Source organism: Gadus chalcogrammus, chromosome 12 (genome assembly GCF_026213295.1).
Source record: "Gadus chalcogrammus isolate NIFS_2021 chromosome 12, NIFS_Gcha_1.0, whole genome shotgun sequence".
In the NCBI taxonomy this organism is placed as follows: domain Eukaryota; kingdom Metazoa; phylum Chordata; class Actinopteri; order Gadiformes; family Gadidae; genus Gadus; species Gadus chalcogrammus.
This window is the reverse complement of record NC_079423.1, coordinates 8,618,634-8,633,522: the sequence shown is the minus strand read 5'-3', so window position 1 is coordinate 8,633,522 and position 14,889 is coordinate 8,618,634. Positions and strand designations below refer to the sequence as shown.

General features: G+C 44.5%; 23 non-coding genes across 23 annotated transcripts; all 23 read right to left on the bottom strand.

Moving 5' to 3' along the window:
• Positions 1 to 118: 118 nt before the first annotated feature.
• LOC130397398 (5S ribosomal RNA) lies at positions 119 to 237 on the bottom strand. Its single transcript, XR_008899994.1, has one exon. It is a non-coding gene; the product is annotated as a 5S ribosomal RNA (ribosomal RNA).
• Positions 238 to 766: 529 nt separating this feature from the next.
• On the bottom strand, positions 767 to 885 carry LOC130397397 (5S ribosomal RNA). The gene has a single exon (XR_008899993.1). It is a non-coding gene; the product is annotated as a 5S ribosomal RNA (ribosomal RNA).
• Positions 886 to 1,414: 529 nt separating this feature from the next.
• LOC130397396 (5S ribosomal RNA) lies at positions 1,415 to 1,533 on the bottom strand. Its single transcript, XR_008899992.1, has one exon. It is a non-coding gene; the product is annotated as a 5S ribosomal RNA (ribosomal RNA).
• A 529-nt stretch (positions 1,534 to 2,062) lies between these two features.
• Positions 2,063 to 2,181, bottom strand: LOC130397395 (5S ribosomal RNA). The gene has a single exon (XR_008899990.1). It is a non-coding gene; the product is annotated as a 5S ribosomal RNA (ribosomal RNA).
• A 529-nt stretch (positions 2,182 to 2,710) lies between these two features.
• LOC130397394 (5S ribosomal RNA) lies at positions 2,711 to 2,829 on the bottom strand. Its single transcript, XR_008899989.1, has one exon. It is a non-coding gene; the product is annotated as a 5S ribosomal RNA (ribosomal RNA).
• A 529-nt stretch (positions 2,830 to 3,358) lies between these two features.
• LOC130397393 (5S ribosomal RNA) lies at positions 3,359 to 3,477 on the bottom strand. The gene has a single exon (XR_008899988.1). It is a non-coding gene; the product is annotated as a 5S ribosomal RNA (ribosomal RNA).
• Positions 3,478 to 4,006: 529 nt separating this feature from the next.
• Positions 4,007 to 4,125, bottom strand: LOC130397391 (5S ribosomal RNA). The gene has a single exon (XR_008899986.1). It is a non-coding gene; the product is annotated as a 5S ribosomal RNA (ribosomal RNA).
• Positions 4,126 to 4,654: 529 nt separating this feature from the next.
• Positions 4,655 to 4,773, bottom strand: LOC130397390 (5S ribosomal RNA). Its single transcript, XR_008899984.1, has one exon. It is a non-coding gene; the product is annotated as a 5S ribosomal RNA (ribosomal RNA).
• A 529-nt stretch (positions 4,774 to 5,302) lies between these two features.
• LOC130397389 (5S ribosomal RNA) lies at positions 5,303 to 5,421 on the bottom strand. The gene has a single exon (XR_008899983.1). It is a non-coding gene; the product is annotated as a 5S ribosomal RNA (ribosomal RNA).
• Positions 5,422 to 5,949: 528 nt separating this feature from the next.
• On the bottom strand, positions 5,950 to 6,068 carry LOC130397388 (5S ribosomal RNA). The gene has a single exon (XR_008899982.1). It is a non-coding gene; the product is annotated as a 5S ribosomal RNA (ribosomal RNA).
• Positions 6,069 to 6,597: 529 nt separating this feature from the next.
• Positions 6,598 to 6,716, bottom strand: LOC130397387 (5S ribosomal RNA). Its single transcript, XR_008899981.1, has one exon. It is a non-coding gene; the product is annotated as a 5S ribosomal RNA (ribosomal RNA).
• A 529-nt stretch (positions 6,717 to 7,245) lies between these two features.
• On the bottom strand, positions 7,246 to 7,364 carry LOC130397386 (5S ribosomal RNA). Its single transcript, XR_008899980.1, has one exon. It is a non-coding gene; the product is annotated as a 5S ribosomal RNA (ribosomal RNA).
• Positions 7,365 to 7,893: 529 nt separating this feature from the next.
• On the bottom strand, positions 7,894 to 8,012 carry LOC130397385 (5S ribosomal RNA). Its single transcript, XR_008899978.1, has one exon. It is a non-coding gene; the product is annotated as a 5S ribosomal RNA (ribosomal RNA).
• A 529-nt stretch (positions 8,013 to 8,541) lies between these two features.
• LOC130397384 (5S ribosomal RNA) lies at positions 8,542 to 8,660 on the bottom strand. The gene has a single exon (XR_008899977.1). It is a non-coding gene; the product is annotated as a 5S ribosomal RNA (ribosomal RNA).
• A 529-nt stretch (positions 8,661 to 9,189) lies between these two features.
• On the bottom strand, positions 9,190 to 9,308 carry LOC130397383 (5S ribosomal RNA). The gene has a single exon (XR_008899976.1). It is a non-coding gene; the product is annotated as a 5S ribosomal RNA (ribosomal RNA).
• Positions 9,309 to 9,837: 529 nt separating this feature from the next.
• On the bottom strand, positions 9,838 to 9,956 carry LOC130397382 (5S ribosomal RNA). The gene has a single exon (XR_008899975.1). It is a non-coding gene; the product is annotated as a 5S ribosomal RNA (ribosomal RNA).
• Positions 9,957 to 10,485: 529 nt separating this feature from the next.
• LOC130397380 (5S ribosomal RNA) lies at positions 10,486 to 10,604 on the bottom strand. The gene has a single exon (XR_008899972.1). It is a non-coding gene; the product is annotated as a 5S ribosomal RNA (ribosomal RNA).
• Positions 10,605 to 11,133: 529 nt separating this feature from the next.
• On the bottom strand, positions 11,134 to 11,252 carry LOC130397379 (5S ribosomal RNA). The gene has a single exon (XR_008899971.1). It is a non-coding gene; the product is annotated as a 5S ribosomal RNA (ribosomal RNA).
• Positions 11,253 to 11,781: 529 nt separating this feature from the next.
• On the bottom strand, positions 11,782 to 11,900 carry LOC130397378 (5S ribosomal RNA). Its single transcript, XR_008899970.1, has one exon. It is a non-coding gene; the product is annotated as a 5S ribosomal RNA (ribosomal RNA).
• Positions 11,901 to 12,429: 529 nt separating this feature from the next.
• On the bottom strand, positions 12,430 to 12,548 carry LOC130397377 (5S ribosomal RNA). Its single transcript, XR_008899969.1, has one exon. It is a non-coding gene; the product is annotated as a 5S ribosomal RNA (ribosomal RNA).
• Positions 12,549 to 13,077: 529 nt separating this feature from the next.
• Positions 13,078 to 13,196, bottom strand: LOC130397376 (5S ribosomal RNA). Its single transcript, XR_008899968.1, has one exon. It is a non-coding gene; the product is annotated as a 5S ribosomal RNA (ribosomal RNA).
• A 529-nt stretch (positions 13,197 to 13,725) lies between these two features.
• Positions 13,726 to 13,844, bottom strand: LOC130397375 (5S ribosomal RNA). Its single transcript, XR_008899967.1, has one exon. It is a non-coding gene; the product is annotated as a 5S ribosomal RNA (ribosomal RNA).
• Positions 13,845 to 14,373: 529 nt separating this feature from the next.
• On the bottom strand, positions 14,374 to 14,492 carry LOC130397374 (5S ribosomal RNA). The gene has a single exon (XR_008899966.1). It is a non-coding gene; the product is annotated as a 5S ribosomal RNA (ribosomal RNA).
• Positions 14,493 to 14,889: the final 397 nt, after the last annotated feature.

The window sequence follows — 14,889 nt, the reverse complement described above, 5'->3', positions numbered from 1 at the left end:
GAGACGTTGTCAGTTTTTGTATGTTGCTTAAATCCTCCAAAGCGGTTGGCAGTAAACATCAGGTCACGGTACGCCACGGTAGGCCACGGAGTCAATGAGCTCGAGTTGAAAAAGAAAAAGCTTACAGCACCTGGTATTCCCAGGCGGTCTCCCATCCAAGTACTAACCAGGCCCGACCCTGCTTAGCTTCCGAGATCAGACGAGATCGGGCGTGTTCAGGGTGGTATGGCCGTAAGCAATTAGTGCAGGCGCAAAACCAGGTTTTATACAGTAGCACATAAGGAGTGAGAAAGCTGCTGAGGCTCGACGTTACACTCTTACAAAAACAATCATTAGTTAGATATAAACGGCAGTAATTGATTCAGTAGGACTCCTTATCCATGTAAACGATCATTGTGACATCTGAATTCATTAATTATCTGAAATACACTGCGTGTGCGTGTGATGTTAAATGTTTGAACCAAGGTTAACGGTTAAAGTGTCAGAGAATGGGTGGTGATTTTTTGACGTCCTCCCATGATCTGAAGTGAGCGTGCGTGTTTGTGTTGGTGAAAGTTTAAGAAATGTACAACTGTCGGTTCAGCTCTCTGGTGCTCCCTGCTGGCAGTATCACTATACTGTCCTCATGTTTCACAAAAATAGTTTTGAGAGACGTTGTCAGTTTTTGTATGTTGCTTAAATCCTCCAAAGCGGTTGGCAGTAAACATCAGGTCACGGTACGCCACGGTAGGCCACGGAGTCAATGAGCTCGAGTTGAAAAAGAAAAAGCTTACAGCACCTGGTATTCCCAGGCGGTCTCCCATCCAAGTACTAACCAGGCCCGACCCTGCTTAGCTTCCGAGATCAGACGAGATCGGGCGTGTTCAGGGTGGTATGGCCGTAAGCAATTAGTGCAGGCGCAAAACCAGGTTTTATACAGTAGCACATAAGGAGTGAGAAAGCTGCTGAGGCTCGACGTTACACTTTTACAAAAACAATCATTAGTTAGATATAAACGGCAGTAATTGATTCAGTAGGACTCCTTATCCATGTAAACGATCATTGTGACATCTGAATTCATTAATTATCTGAAATACACTGCGTGTGCGTGTGATGTTAAATGTTTGAACCAAGGTTAACGGTTAAAGTGTCAGAGAATGGGTGGTGATTTTTTGACGTCCTCCCATGATCTGAAGTGAGCGTGCGTGTTTGTGTTGGTGAAAGTTTAAGAAATGTACAACTGTCGGTTCAGCTCTCTGGTGCTCCCTGCTGGCAGTATCACTATACTGTCCTCATGTTTCACAAAAATAGTTTTGAGAGACGTTGTCAGTTTTTGTATGTTGCTTAAATCCTCCAAAGCGGTTGGCAGTAAACATCAGGTCACGGTACGCCACGGTAGGCCACGGAGTCAATGAGCTCGAGTTGAAAAAGAAAAAGCTTACAGCACCTGGTATTCCCAGGCGGTCTCCCATCCAAGTACTAACCAGGCCCGACCCTGCTTAGCTTCCGAGATCAGACGAGATCGGGCGTGTTCAGGGTGGTATGGCCGTAAGCAATTAGTGCAGGCGCAAAACCAGGTTTTATACAGTAGCACATAAGGAGTGAGAAAGCTGCTGAGGCTCGACGTTACACTTTTACAAAAACAATCATTAGTTAGATATAAACGGCAGTAATTGATTCAGTAGGACTCCTTATCCATGTAAACGATCATTGTGACATCTGAATTCATTAATTATCTGAAATACACTGCGTGTGCGTGTGATGTTAAATGTTTGAACCAAGGTTAACGGTTAAAGTGTCAGAGAATGGGTGGTGATTTTTTGACGTCCTCCCATGATCTGAAGTGAGCGTGCGTGTTTGTGTTGGTGAAAGTTTAAGAAATGTACAACTGTCGGTTCAGCTCTCTGGTGCTCCCTGCTGGCAGTATCACTATACTGTCCTCATGTTTCACAAAAATAGTTTTGAGAGACGTTGTCAGTTTTTGTATGTTGCTTAAATCCTCCAAAGCGGTTGGCAGTAAACATCAGGTCACGGTACGCCACGGTAGGCCACGGAGTCAATGAGCTCGAGTTGAAAAAGAAAAAGCTTACAGCACCTGGTATTCCCAGGCGGTCTCCCATCCAAGTACTAACCAGGCCCGACCCTGCTTAGCTTCCGAGATCAGACGAGATCGGGCGTGTTCAGGGTGGTATGGCCGTAAGCAATTAGTGCAGGCGCAAAACCAGGTTTTATACAGTAGCACATAAGGAGTGAGAAAGCTGCTGAGGCTCGACGTTACACTTTTACAAAAACAATCATTAGTTAGATATAAACGGCAGTAATTGATTCAGTAGGACTCCTTATCCATGTAAACGATCATTGTGACATCTGAATTCATTAATTATCTGAAATACACTGCGTGTGCGTGTGATGTTAAATGTTTGAACCAAGGTTAACGGTTAAAGTGTCAGAGAATGGGTGGTGATTTTTTGACGTCCTCCCATGATCTGAAGTGAGCGTGCGTGTTTGTGTTGGTGAAAGTTTAAGAAATGTACAACTGTCGGTTCAGCTCTCTGGTGCTCCCTGCTGGCAGTATCACTATACTGTCCTCATGTTTCACAAAAATAGTTTTGAGAGACGTTGTCAGTTTTTGTATGTTGCTTAAATCCTCCAAAGCGGTTGGCAGTAAACATCAGGTCACGGTACGCCACGGTAGGCCACGGAGTCAATGAGCTCGAGTTGAAAAAGAAAAAGCTTACAGCACCTGGTATTCCCAGGCGGTCTCCCATCCAAGTACTAACCAGGCCCGACCCTGCTTAGCTTCCGAGATCAGACGAGATCGGGCGTGTTCAGGGTGGTATGGCCGTAAGCAATTAGTGCAGGCGCAAAACCAGGTTTTATACAGTAGCACATAAGGAGTGAGAAAGCTGCTGAGGCTCGACGTTACACTTTTACAAAAACAATCATTAGTTAGATATAAACGGCAGTAATTGATTCAGTAGGACTCCTTATCCATGTAAACGATCATTGTGACATCTGAATTCATTAATTATCTGAAATACACTGCGTGTGCGTGTGATGTTAAATGTTTGAACCAAGGTTAACGGTTAAAGTGTCAGAGAATGGGTGGTGATTTTTTGACGTCCTCCCATGATCTGAAGTGAGCGTGCGTGTTTGTGTTGGTGAAAGTTTAAGAAATGTACAACTGTCGGTTCAGCTCTCTGGTGCTCCCTGCTGGCAGTATCACTATACTGTCCTCATGTTTCACAAAAATAGTTTTGAGAGACGTTGTCAGTTTTTGTATGTTGCTTAAATCCTCCAAAGCGGTTGGCAGTAAACATCAGGTCACGGTACGCCACGGTAGGCCACGGAGTCAATGAGCTCGAGTTGAAAAAGAAAAAGCTTACAGCACCTGGTATTCCCAGGCGGTCTCCCATCCAAGTACTAACCAGGCCCGACCCTGCTTAGCTTCCGAGATCAGACGAGATCGGGCGTGTTCAGGGTGGTATGGCCGTAAGCAATTAGTGCAGGCGCAAAACCAGGTTTTATACAGTAGCACATAAGGAGTGAGAAAGCTGCTGAGGCTCGACGTTACACTTTTACAAAAACAATCATTAGTTAGATATAAACGGCAGTAATTGATTCAGTAGGACTCCTTATCCATGTAAACGATCATTGTGACATCTGAATTCATTAATTATCTGAAATACACTGCGTGTGCGTGTGATGTTAAATGTTTGAACCAAGGTTAACGGTTAAAGTGTCAGAGAATGGGTGGTGATTTTTTGACGTCCTCCCATGATCTGAAGTGAGCGTGCGTGTTTGTGTTGGTGAAAGTTTAAGAAATGTACAACTGTCGGTTCAGCTCTCTGGTGCTCCCTGCTGGCAGTATCACTATACTGTCCTCATGTTTCACAAAAATAGTTTTGAGAGACGTTGTCAGTTTTTGTATGTTGCTTAAATCCTCCAAAGCGGTTGGCAGTAAACATCAGGTCACGGTACGCCACGGTAGGCCACGGAGTCAATGAGCTCGAGTTGAAAAAGAAAAAGCTTACAGCACCTGGTATTCCCAGGCGGTCTCCCATCCAAGTACTAACCAGGCCCGACCCTGCTTAGCTTCCGAGATCAGACGAGATCGGGCGTGTTCAGGGTGGTATGGCCGTAAGCAATTAGTGCAGGCGCAAAACCAGGTTTTATACAGTAGCACATAAGGAGTGAGAAAGCTGCTGAGGCTCGACGTTACACTTTTACAAAAACAATCATTAGTTAGATATAAACGGCAGTAATTGATTCAGTAGGACTCCTTATCCATGTAAACGATCATTGTGACATCTGAATTCATTAATTATCTGAAATACACTGCGTGTGCGTGTGATGTTAAATGTTTGAACCAAGGTTAACGGTTAAAGTGTCAGAGAATGGGTGGTGATTTTTTGACGTCCTCCCATGATCTGAAGTGAGCGTGCGTGTTTGTGTTGGTGAAAGTTTAAGAAATGTACAACTGTCGGTTCAGCTCTCTGGTGCTCCCTGCTGGCAGTATCACTATACTGTCCTCATGTTTCACAAAAATAGTTTTGAGAGACGTTGTCAGTTTTTGTATGTTGCTTAAATCCTCCAAAGCGGTTGGCAGTAAACATCAGGTCACGGTACGCCACGGTAGGCCACGGAGTCAATGAGCTCGAGTTGAAAAAGAAAAAGCTTACAGCACCTGGTATTCCCAGGCGGTCTCCCATCCAAGTACTAACCAGGCCCGACCCTGCTTAGCTTCCGAGATCAGACGAGATCGGGCGTGTTCAGGGTGGTATGGCCGTAAGCAATTAGTGCAGGCGCAAAACCAGGTTTTATACAGTAGCACATAAGGAGTGAGAAAGCTGCTGAGGCTCGACGTTACACTTTTACAAAAACAATCATTAGTTAGATATAAACGGCAGTAATTGATTCAGTAGGACTCCTTATCCATGTAAACGATCATTGTGACATCTGAATTCATTAATTATCTGAAATACACTGCGTGTGCGTGTGATGTTAAATGTTTGAACCAAGGTTAACGGTTAAAGTGTCAGAGAATGGGTGGTGATTTTTTGACGTCCTCCCATGATCTGAAGTGAGCGTGCGTGTTTGTGTTGGTGAAAGTTTAAGAAATGTACAACTGTCGGTTCAGCTCTCTGGTGCTCCCTGCTGGCAGTATCACTATACTGTCCTCATGTTTCACAAAAATAGTTTTGAGAGACGTTGTCAGTTTTTGTATGTTGCTTAAATCCTCCAAAGCGGTTGGCAGTAAACATCAGGTCACGGTACGCCACGGTAGGCCACGGAGTCAATGAGCTCGAGTTGAAAAAGAAAAAGCTTACAGCACCTGGTATTCCCAGGCGGTCTCCCATCCAAGTACTAACCAGGCCCGACCCTGCTTAGCTTCCGAGATCAGACGAGATCGGGCGTGTTCAGGGTGGTATGGCCGTAAGCAATTAGTGCAGGCGCAAAACCAGGTTTTATACAGTAGCACATAAGGAGTGAGAAAGCTGCTGAGGCTCGACGTTACACTTTACAAAAACAATCATTAGTTAGATATAAACGGCAGTAATTGATTCAGTAGGACTCCTTATCCATGTAAACGATCATTGTGACATCTGAATTCATTAATTATCTGAAATACACTGCGTGTGCGTGTGATGTTAAATGTTTGAACCAAGGTTAACGGTTAAAGTGTCAGAGAATGGGTGGTGATTTTTTGACGTCCTCCCATGATCTGAAGTGAGCGTGCGTGTTTGTGTTGGTGAAAGTTTAAGAAATGTACAACTGTCGGTTCAGCTCTCTGGTGCTCCCTGCTGGCAGTATCACTATACTGTCCTCATGTTTCACAAAAATAGTTTTGAGAGACGTTGTCAGTTTTTGTATGTTGCTTAAATCCTCCAAAGCGGTTGGCAGTAAACATCAGGTCACGGTACGCCACGGTAGGCCACGGAGTCAATGAGCTCGAGTTGAAAAAGAAAAAGCTTACAGCACCTGGTATTCCCAGGCGGTCTCCCATCCAAGTACTAACCAGGCCCGACCCTGCTTAGCTTCCGAGATCAGACGAGATCGGGCGTGTTCAGGGTGGTATGGCCGTAAGCAATTAGTGCAGGCGCAAAACCAGGTTTTATACAGTAGCACATAAGGAGTGAGAAAGCTGCTGAGGCTCGACGTTACACTTTTACAAAAACAATCATTAGTTAGATATAAACGGCAGTAATTGATTCAGTAGGACTCCTTATCCATGTAAACGATCATTGTGACATCTGAATTCATTAATTATCTGAAATACACTGCGTGTGCGTGTGATGTTAAATGTTTGAACCAAGGTTAACGGTTAAAGTGTCAGAGAATGGGTGGTGATTTTTTGACGTCCTCCCATGATCTGAAGTGAGCGTGCGTGTTTGTGTTGGTGAAAGTTTAAGAAATGTACAACTGTCGGTTCAGCTCTCTGGTGCTCCCTGCTGGCAGTATCACTATACTGTCCTCATGTTTCACAAAAATAGTTTTGAGAGACGTTGTCAGTTTTTGTATGTTGCTTAAATCCTCCAAAGCGGTTGGCAGTAAACATCAGGTCACGGTACGCCACGGTAGGCCACGGAGTCAATGAGCTCGAGTTGAAAAAGAAAAAGCTTACAGCACCTGGTATTCCCAGGCGGTCTCCCATCCAAGTACTAACCAGGCCCGACCCTGCTTAGCTTCCGAGATCAGACGAGATCGGGCGTGTTCAGGGTGGTATGGCCGTAAGCAATTAGTGCAGGCGCAAAACCAGGTTTTATACAGTAGCACATAAGGAGTGAGAAAGCTGCTGAGGCTCGACGTTACACTTTTACAAAAACAATCATTAGTTAGATATAAACGGCAGTAATTGATTCAGTAGGACTCCTTATCCATGTAAACGATCATTGTGACATCTGAATTCATTAATTATCTGAAATACACTGCGTGTGCGTGTGATGTTAAATGTTTGAACCAAGGTTAACGGTTAAAGTGTCAGAGAATGGGTGGTGATTTTTTGACGTCCTCCCATGATCTGAAGTGAGCGTGCGTGTTTGTGTTGGTGAAAGTTTAAGAAATGTACAACTGTCGGTTCAGCTCTCTGGTGCTCCCTGCTGGCAGTATCACTATACTGTCCTCATGTTTCACAAAAATAGTTTTGAGAGACGTTGTCAGTTTTTGTATGTTGCTTAAATCCTCCAAAGCGGTTGGCAGTAAACATCAGGTCACGGTACGCCACGGTAGGCCACGGAGTCAATGAGCTCGAGTTGAAAAAGAAAAAGCTTACAGCACCTGGTATTCCCAGGCGGTCTCCCATCCAAGTACTAACCAGGCCCGACCCTGCTTAGCTTCCGAGATCAGACGAGATCGGGCGTGTTCAGGGTGGTATGGCCGTAAGCAATTAGTGCAGGCGCAAAACCAGGTTTTATACAGTAGCACATAAGGAGTGAGAAAGCTGCTGAGGCTCGACGTTACACTTTTACAAAAACAATCATTAGTTAGATATAAACGGCAGTAATTGATTCAGTAGGACTCCTTATCCATGTAAACGATCATTGTGACATCTGAATTCATTAATTATCTGAAATACACTGCGTGTGCGTGTGATGTTAAATGTTTGAACCAAGGTTAACGGTTAAAGTGTCAGAGAATGGGTGGTGATTTTTTGACGTCCTCCCATGATCTGAAGTGAGCGTGCGTGTTTGTGTTGGTGAAAGTTTAAGAAATGTACAACTGTCGGTTCAGCTCTCTGGTGCTCCCTGCTGGCAGTATCACTATACTGTCCTCATGTTTCACAAAAATAGTTTTGAGAGACGTTGTCAGTTTTTGTATGTTGCTTAAATCCTCCAAAGCGGTTGGCAGTAAACATCAGGTCACGGTACGCCACGGTAGGCCACGGAGTCAATGAGCTCGAGTTGAAAAAGAAAAAGCTTACAGCACCTGGTATTCCCAGGCGGTCTCCCATCCAAGTACTAACCAGGCCCGACCCTGCTTAGCTTCCGAGATCAGACGAGATCGGGCGTGTTCAGGGTGGTATGGCCGTAAGCAATTAGTGCAGGCGCAAAACCAGGTTTTATACAGTAGCACATAAGGAGTGAGAAAGCTGCTGAGGCTCGACGTTACACTTTTACAAAAACAATCATTAGTTAGATATAAACGGCAGTAATTGATTCAGTAGGACTCCTTATCCATGTAAACGATCATTGTGACATCTGAATTCATTAATTATCTGAAATACACTGCGTGTGCGTGTGATGTTAAATGTTTGAACCAAGGTTAACGGTTAAAGTGTCAGAGAATGGGTGGTGATTTTTTGACGTCCTCCCATGATCTGAAGTGAGCGTGCGTGTTTGTGTTGGTGAAAGTTTAAGAAATGTACAACTGTCGGTTCAGCTCTCTGGTGCTCCCTGCTGGCAGTATCACTATACTGTCCTCATGTTTCACAAAAATAGTTTTGAGAGACGTTGTCAGTTTTTGTATGTTGCTTAAATCCTCCAAAGCGGTTGGCAGTAAACATCAGGTCACGGTACGCCACGGTAGGCCACGGAGTCAATGAGCTCGAGTTGAAAAAGAAAAAGCTTACAGCACCTGGTATTCCCAGGCGGTCTCCCATCCAAGTACTAACCAGGCCCGACCCTGCTTAGCTTCCGAGATCAGACGAGATCGGGCGTGTTCAGGGTGGTATGGCCGTAAGCAATTAGTGCAGGCGCAAAACCAGGTTTTATACAGTAGCACATAAGGAGTGAGAAAGCTGCTGAGGCTCGACGTTACACTTTTACAAAAACAATCATTAGTTAGATATAAACGGCAGTAATTGATTCAGTAGGACTCCTTATCCATGTAAACGATCATTGTGACATCTGAATTCATTAATTATCTGAAATACACTGCGTGTGCGTGTGATGTTAAATGTTTGAACCAAGGTTAACGGTTAAAGTGTCAGAGAATGGGTGGTGATTTTTTGACGTCCTCCCATGATCTGAAGTGAGCGTGCGTGTTTGTGTTGGTGAAAGTTTAAGAAATGTACAACTGTCGGTTCAGCTCTCTGGTGCTCCCTGCTGGCAGTATCACTATACTGTCCTCATGTTTCACAAAAATAGTTTTGAGAGACGTTGTCAGTTTTTGTATGTTGCTTAAATCCTCCAAAGCGGTTGGCAGTAAACATCAGGTCACGGTACGCCACGGTAGGCCACGGAGGCAATGAGCTCGAGTTGAAAAAGAAAAAGCTTACAGCACCTGGTATTCCCAGGCGGTCTCCCATCCAAGTACTAACCAGGCCCGACCCTGCTTAGCTTCCGAGATCAGACGAGATCGGGCGTGTTCAGGGTGGTATGGCCGTAAGCAATTAGTGCAGGCGCAAAACCAGGTTTTATACAGTAGCACATAAGGAGTGAGAAAGCTGCTGAGGCTCGACGTTACACTTTTACAAAAACAATCATTAGTTAGATATAAACGGCAGTAATTGATTCAGTAGGACTCCTTATCCATGTAAACGATCATTGTGACATCTGAATTCATTAATTATCTGAAATACACTGCGTGTGCGTGTGATGTTAAATGTTTGAACCAAGGTTAACGGTTAAAGTGTCAGAGAATGGGTGGTGATTTTTTGACGTCCTCCCATGATCTGAAGTGAGCGTGCGTGTTTGTGTTGGTGAAAGTTTAAGAAATGTACAACTGTCGGTTCAGCTCTCTGGTGCTCCCTGCTGGCAGTATCACTATACTGTCCTCATGTTTCACAAAAATAGTTTTGAGAGACGTTGTCAGTTTTTGTATGTTGCTTAAATCCTCCAAAGCGGTTGGCAGTAAACATCAGGTCACGGTACGCCACGGTAGGCCACGGAGTCAATGAGCTCGAGTTGAAAAAGAAAAAGCTTACAGCACCTGGTATTCCCAGGCGGTCTCCCATCCAAGTACTAACCAGGCCCGACCCTGCTTAGCTTCCGAGATCAGACGAGATCGGGCGTGTTCAGGGTGGTATGGCCGTAAGCAATTAGTGCAGGCGCAAAACCAGGTTTTATACAGTAGCACATAAGGAGTGAGAAAGCTGCTGAGGCTCGACGTTACACTTTTACAAAAACAATCATTAGTTAGATATAAACGGCAGTAATTGATTCAGTAGGACTCCTTATCCATGTAAACGATCATTGTGACATCTGAATTCATTAATTATCTGAAATACACTGCGTGTGCGTGTGATGTTAAATGTTTGAACCAAGGTTAACGGTTAAAGTGTCAGAGAATGGGTGGTGATTTTTTGACGTCCTCCCATGATCTGAAGTGAGCGTGCGTGTTTGTGTTGGTGAAAGTTTAAGAAATGTACAACTGTCGGTTCAGCTCTCTGGTGCTCCCTGCTGGCAGTATCACTATACTGTCCTCATGTTTCACAAAAATAGTTTTGAGAGACGTTGTCAGTTTTTGTATGTTGCTTAAATCCTCCAAAGCGGTTGGCAGTAAACATCAGGTCACGGTACGCCACGGTAGGCCACGGAGTCAATGAGCTCGAGTTGAAAAAGAAAAAGCTTACAGCACCTGGTATTCCCAGGCGGTCTCCCATCCAAGTACTAACCAGGCCCGACCCTGCTTAGCTTCCGAGATCAGACGAGATCGGGCGTGTTCAGGGTGGTATGGCCGTAAGCAATTAGTGCAGGCGCAAAACCAGGTTTTATACAGTAGCACATAAGGAGTGAGAAAGCTGCTGAGGCTCGACGTTACACTCTTACAAAAACAATCATTAGTTAGATATAAACGGCAGTAATTGATTCAGTAGGACTCCTTATCCATGTAAACGATCATTGTGACATCTGAATTCATTAATTATCTGAAATACACTGCGTGTGCGTGTGATGTTAAATGTTTGAACCAAGGTTAACGGTTAAAGTGTCAGAGAATGGGTGGTGATTTTTTGACGTCCTCCCATGATCTGAAGTGAGCGTGCGTGTTTGTGTTGGTGAAAGTTTAAGAAATGTACAACTGTCGGTTCAGCTCTCTGGTGCTCCCTGCTGGCAGTATCACTATACTGTCCTCATGTTTCACAAAAATAGTTTTGAGAGACGTTGTCAGTTTTTGTATGTTGCTTAAATCCTCCAAAGCGGTTGGCAGTAAACATCAGGTCACGGTACGCCACGGTAGGCCACGGAGTCAATGAGCTCGAGTTGAAAAAGAAAAAGCTTACAGCACCTGGTATTCCCAGGCGGTCTCCCATCCAAGTACTAACCAGGCCCGACCCTGCTTAGCTTCCGAGATCAGACGAGATCGGGCGTGTTCAGGGTGGTATGGCCGTAAGCAATTAGTGCAGGCGCAAAACCAGGTTTTATACAGTAGCACATAAGGAGTGAGAAAGCTGCTGAGGCTCGACGTTACACTTTTACAAAAACAATCATTAGTTAGATATAAACGGCAGTAATTGATTCAGTAGGACTCCTTATCCATGTAAACGATCATTGTGACATCTGAATTCATTAATTATCTGAAATACACTGCGTGTGCGTGTGATGTTAAATGTTTGAACCAAGGTTAACGGTTAAAGTGTCAGAGAATGGGTGGTGATTTTTTGACGTCCTCCCATGATCTGAAGTGAGCGTGCGTGTTTGTGTTGGTGAAAGTTTAAGAAATGTACAACTGTCGGTTCAGCTCTCTGGTGCTCCCTGCTGGCAGTATCACTATACTGTCCTCATGTTTCACAAAAATAGTTTTGAGAGACGTTGTCAGTTTTTGTATGTTGCTTAAATCCTCCAAAGCGGTTGGCAGTAAACATCAGGTCACGGTACGCCACGGTAGGCCACGGAGTCAATGAGCTCGAGTTGAAAAAGAAAAAGCTTACAGCACCTGGTATTCCCAGGCGGTCTCCCATCCAAGTACTAACCAGGCCCGACCCTGCTTAGCTTCCGAGATCAGACGAGATCGGGCGTGTTCAGGGTGGTATGGCCGTAAGCAATTAGTGCAGGCGCAAAACCAGGTTTTATACAGTAGCACATAAGGAGTGAGAAAGCTGCTGAGGCTCGACGTTACACTTTTACAAAAACAATCATTAGTTAGATATAAACGGCAGTAATTGATTCAGTAGGACTCCTTATCCATGTAAACGATCATTGTGACATCTGAATTCATTAATTATCTGAAATACACTGCGTGTGCGTGTGATGTTAAATGTTTGAACCAAGGTTAACGGTTAAAGTGTCAGAGAATGGGTGGTGATTTTTTGACGTCCTCCCATGATCTGAAGTGAGCGTGCGTGTTTGTGTTGGTGAAAGTTTAAGAAATGTACAACTGTCGGTTCAGCTCTCTGGTGCTCCCTGCTGGCAGTATCACTATACTGTCCTCATGTTTCACAAAAATAGTTTTGAGAGACGTTGTCAGTTTTTGTATGTTGCTTAAATCCTCCAAAGCGGTTGGCAGTAAACATCAGGTCACGGTACGCCACGGTAGGCCACGGAGTCAATGAGCTCGAGTTGAAAAAGAAAAAGCTTACAGCACCTGGTATTCCCAGGCGGTCTCCCATCCAAGTACTAACCAGGCCCGACCCTGCTTAGCTTCCGAGATCAGACGAGATCGGGCGTGTTCAGGGTGGTATGGCCGTAAGCAATTAGTGCAGGCGCAAAACCAGGTTTTATACAGTAGCACATAAGGAGTGAGAAAGCTGCTGAGGCTCGACGTTACACTTTTACAAAAACAATCATTAGTTAGATATAAACGGCAGTAATTGATTCAGTAGGACTCCTTATCCATGTAAACGATCATTGTGACATCTGAATTCATTAATTATCTGAAATACACTGCGTGTGCGTGTGATGTTAAATGTTTGAACCAAGGTTAACGGTTAAAGTGTCAGAGAATGGGTGGTGATTTTTTGACGTCCTCCCATGATCTGAAGTGAGCGTGCGTGTTTGTGTTGGTGAAAGTTTAAGAAATGTACAACTGTCGGTTCAGCTCTCTGGTGCTCCCTGCTGGCAGTATCACTATACTGTCCTCATGTTTCACAAAAATAGTTTTGAGAGACGTTGTCAGTTTTTGTATGTTGCTTAAATCCTCCAAAGCGGTTGGCAGTAAACATCAGGTCACGGTACGCCACGGTAGGCCACGGAGTCAATGAGCTCGAGTTGAAAAAGAAAAAGCTTACAGCACCTGGTATTCCCAGGCGGTCTCCCATCCAAGTACTAACCAGGCCCGACCCTGCTTAGCTTCCGAGATCAGACGAGATCGGGCGTGTTCAGGGTGGTATGGCCGTAAGCAATTAGTGCAGGCGCAAAACCAGGTTTTATACAGTAGCACATAAGGAGTGAGAAAGCTGCTGAGGCTCGACGTTACACTTTTACAAAAACAATCATTAGTTAGATATAAACGGCAGTAATTGATTCAGTAGGACTCCTTATCCATGTAAACGATCATTGTGACATCTGAATTCATTAATTATCTGAAATACACTGCGTGTGCGTGTGATGTTAAATGTTTGAACCAAGGTTAACGGTTAAAGTGTCAGAGAATGGGTGGTGATTTTTTGACGTCCTCCCATGATCTGAAGTGAGCGTGCGTGTTTGTGTTGGTGAAAGTTTAAGAAATGTACAACTGTCGGTTCAGCTCTCTGGTGCTCCCTGCTGGCAGTATCACTATACTGTCCTCATGTTTCACAAAAATAGTTTTGAGAGACGTTGTCAGTTTTTGTATGTTGCTTAAATCCTCCAAAGCGGTTGGCAGTAAACATCAGGTCACGGTACGCCACGGTAGGCCACGGAGTCAATGAGCTCGAGTTGAAAAAGAAAAAGCTTACAGCACCTGGTATTCCCAGGCGGTCTCCCATCCAAGTACTAACCAGGCCCGACCCTGCTTAGCTTCCGAGATCAGACGAGATCGGGCGTGTTCAGGGTGGTATGGCCGTAAGCAATTAGTGCAGGCGCAAAACCAGGTTTTATACAGTAGCACATAAGGAGTGAGAAAGCTGCTGAGGCTCGACGTTACACTTTTACAAAAACAATCATTAGTTAGATATAAACGGCAGTAATTGATTCAGTAGGACTCCTTATCCATGTAAACGATCATTGTGACATCTGAATTCATTAATTATCTGAAATACACTGCGTGTGCGTGTGATGTTAAATGTTTGAACCAAGGTTAACGGTTAAAGTGTCAGAGAATGGGTGGTGATTTTTTGACGTCCTCCCATGATCTGAAGTGAGCGTGCGTGTTTGTGTTGGTGAAAGTTTAAGAAATGTACAACTGTCGGTTCAGCTCTCTGGTGCTCCCTGCTGGCAGTATCACTATACTGTCCTCATGTTTCACAAAAATAGTTTTGAGAGACGTTGTCAGTTTTTGTATGTTGCTTAAATCCTCCAAAGCGGTTGGCAGTAAACATCAGGTCACGGTACGCCACGGTAGGCCACGGAGTCAATGAGCTCGAGTTGAAAAAGAAAAAGCTTACAGCACCTGGTATTCCCAGGCGGTCTCCCATCCAAGTACTAACCAGGCCCGACCCTGCTTAGCTTCCGAGATCAGACGAGATCGGGCGTGTTCAGGGTGGTATGGCCGTAAGCAATTAGTGCAGGCGCAAAACCAGGTTTTATACAGTAGCACATAAGGAGTGAGAAAGCTGCTGAGGCTCGACGTTACACTTTTACAAAAACAATCATTAGTTAGATATAAACGGCAGTAATTGATTCAGTAGGACTCCTTATCCATGTAAACGATCATTGTGACATCTGAATTCATTAATTATCTGAAATACACTGCGTGTGCGTGTGATGTTAAATGTTTGAACCAAGGTTAACGGTTAAAGTGTCAGAGAATGGGTGGTGATTTTTGACGTCCTCCCATGATCTGAAGTGAGCGTGCGTGTTTGTGTTGGTGAAAGTTTAAGAAATGTACAACTGTCGGTTCAGCTCTCTGGTGCTCCCTGCTGGCAGTATCACTATACTGTCCTCATGTTTCACA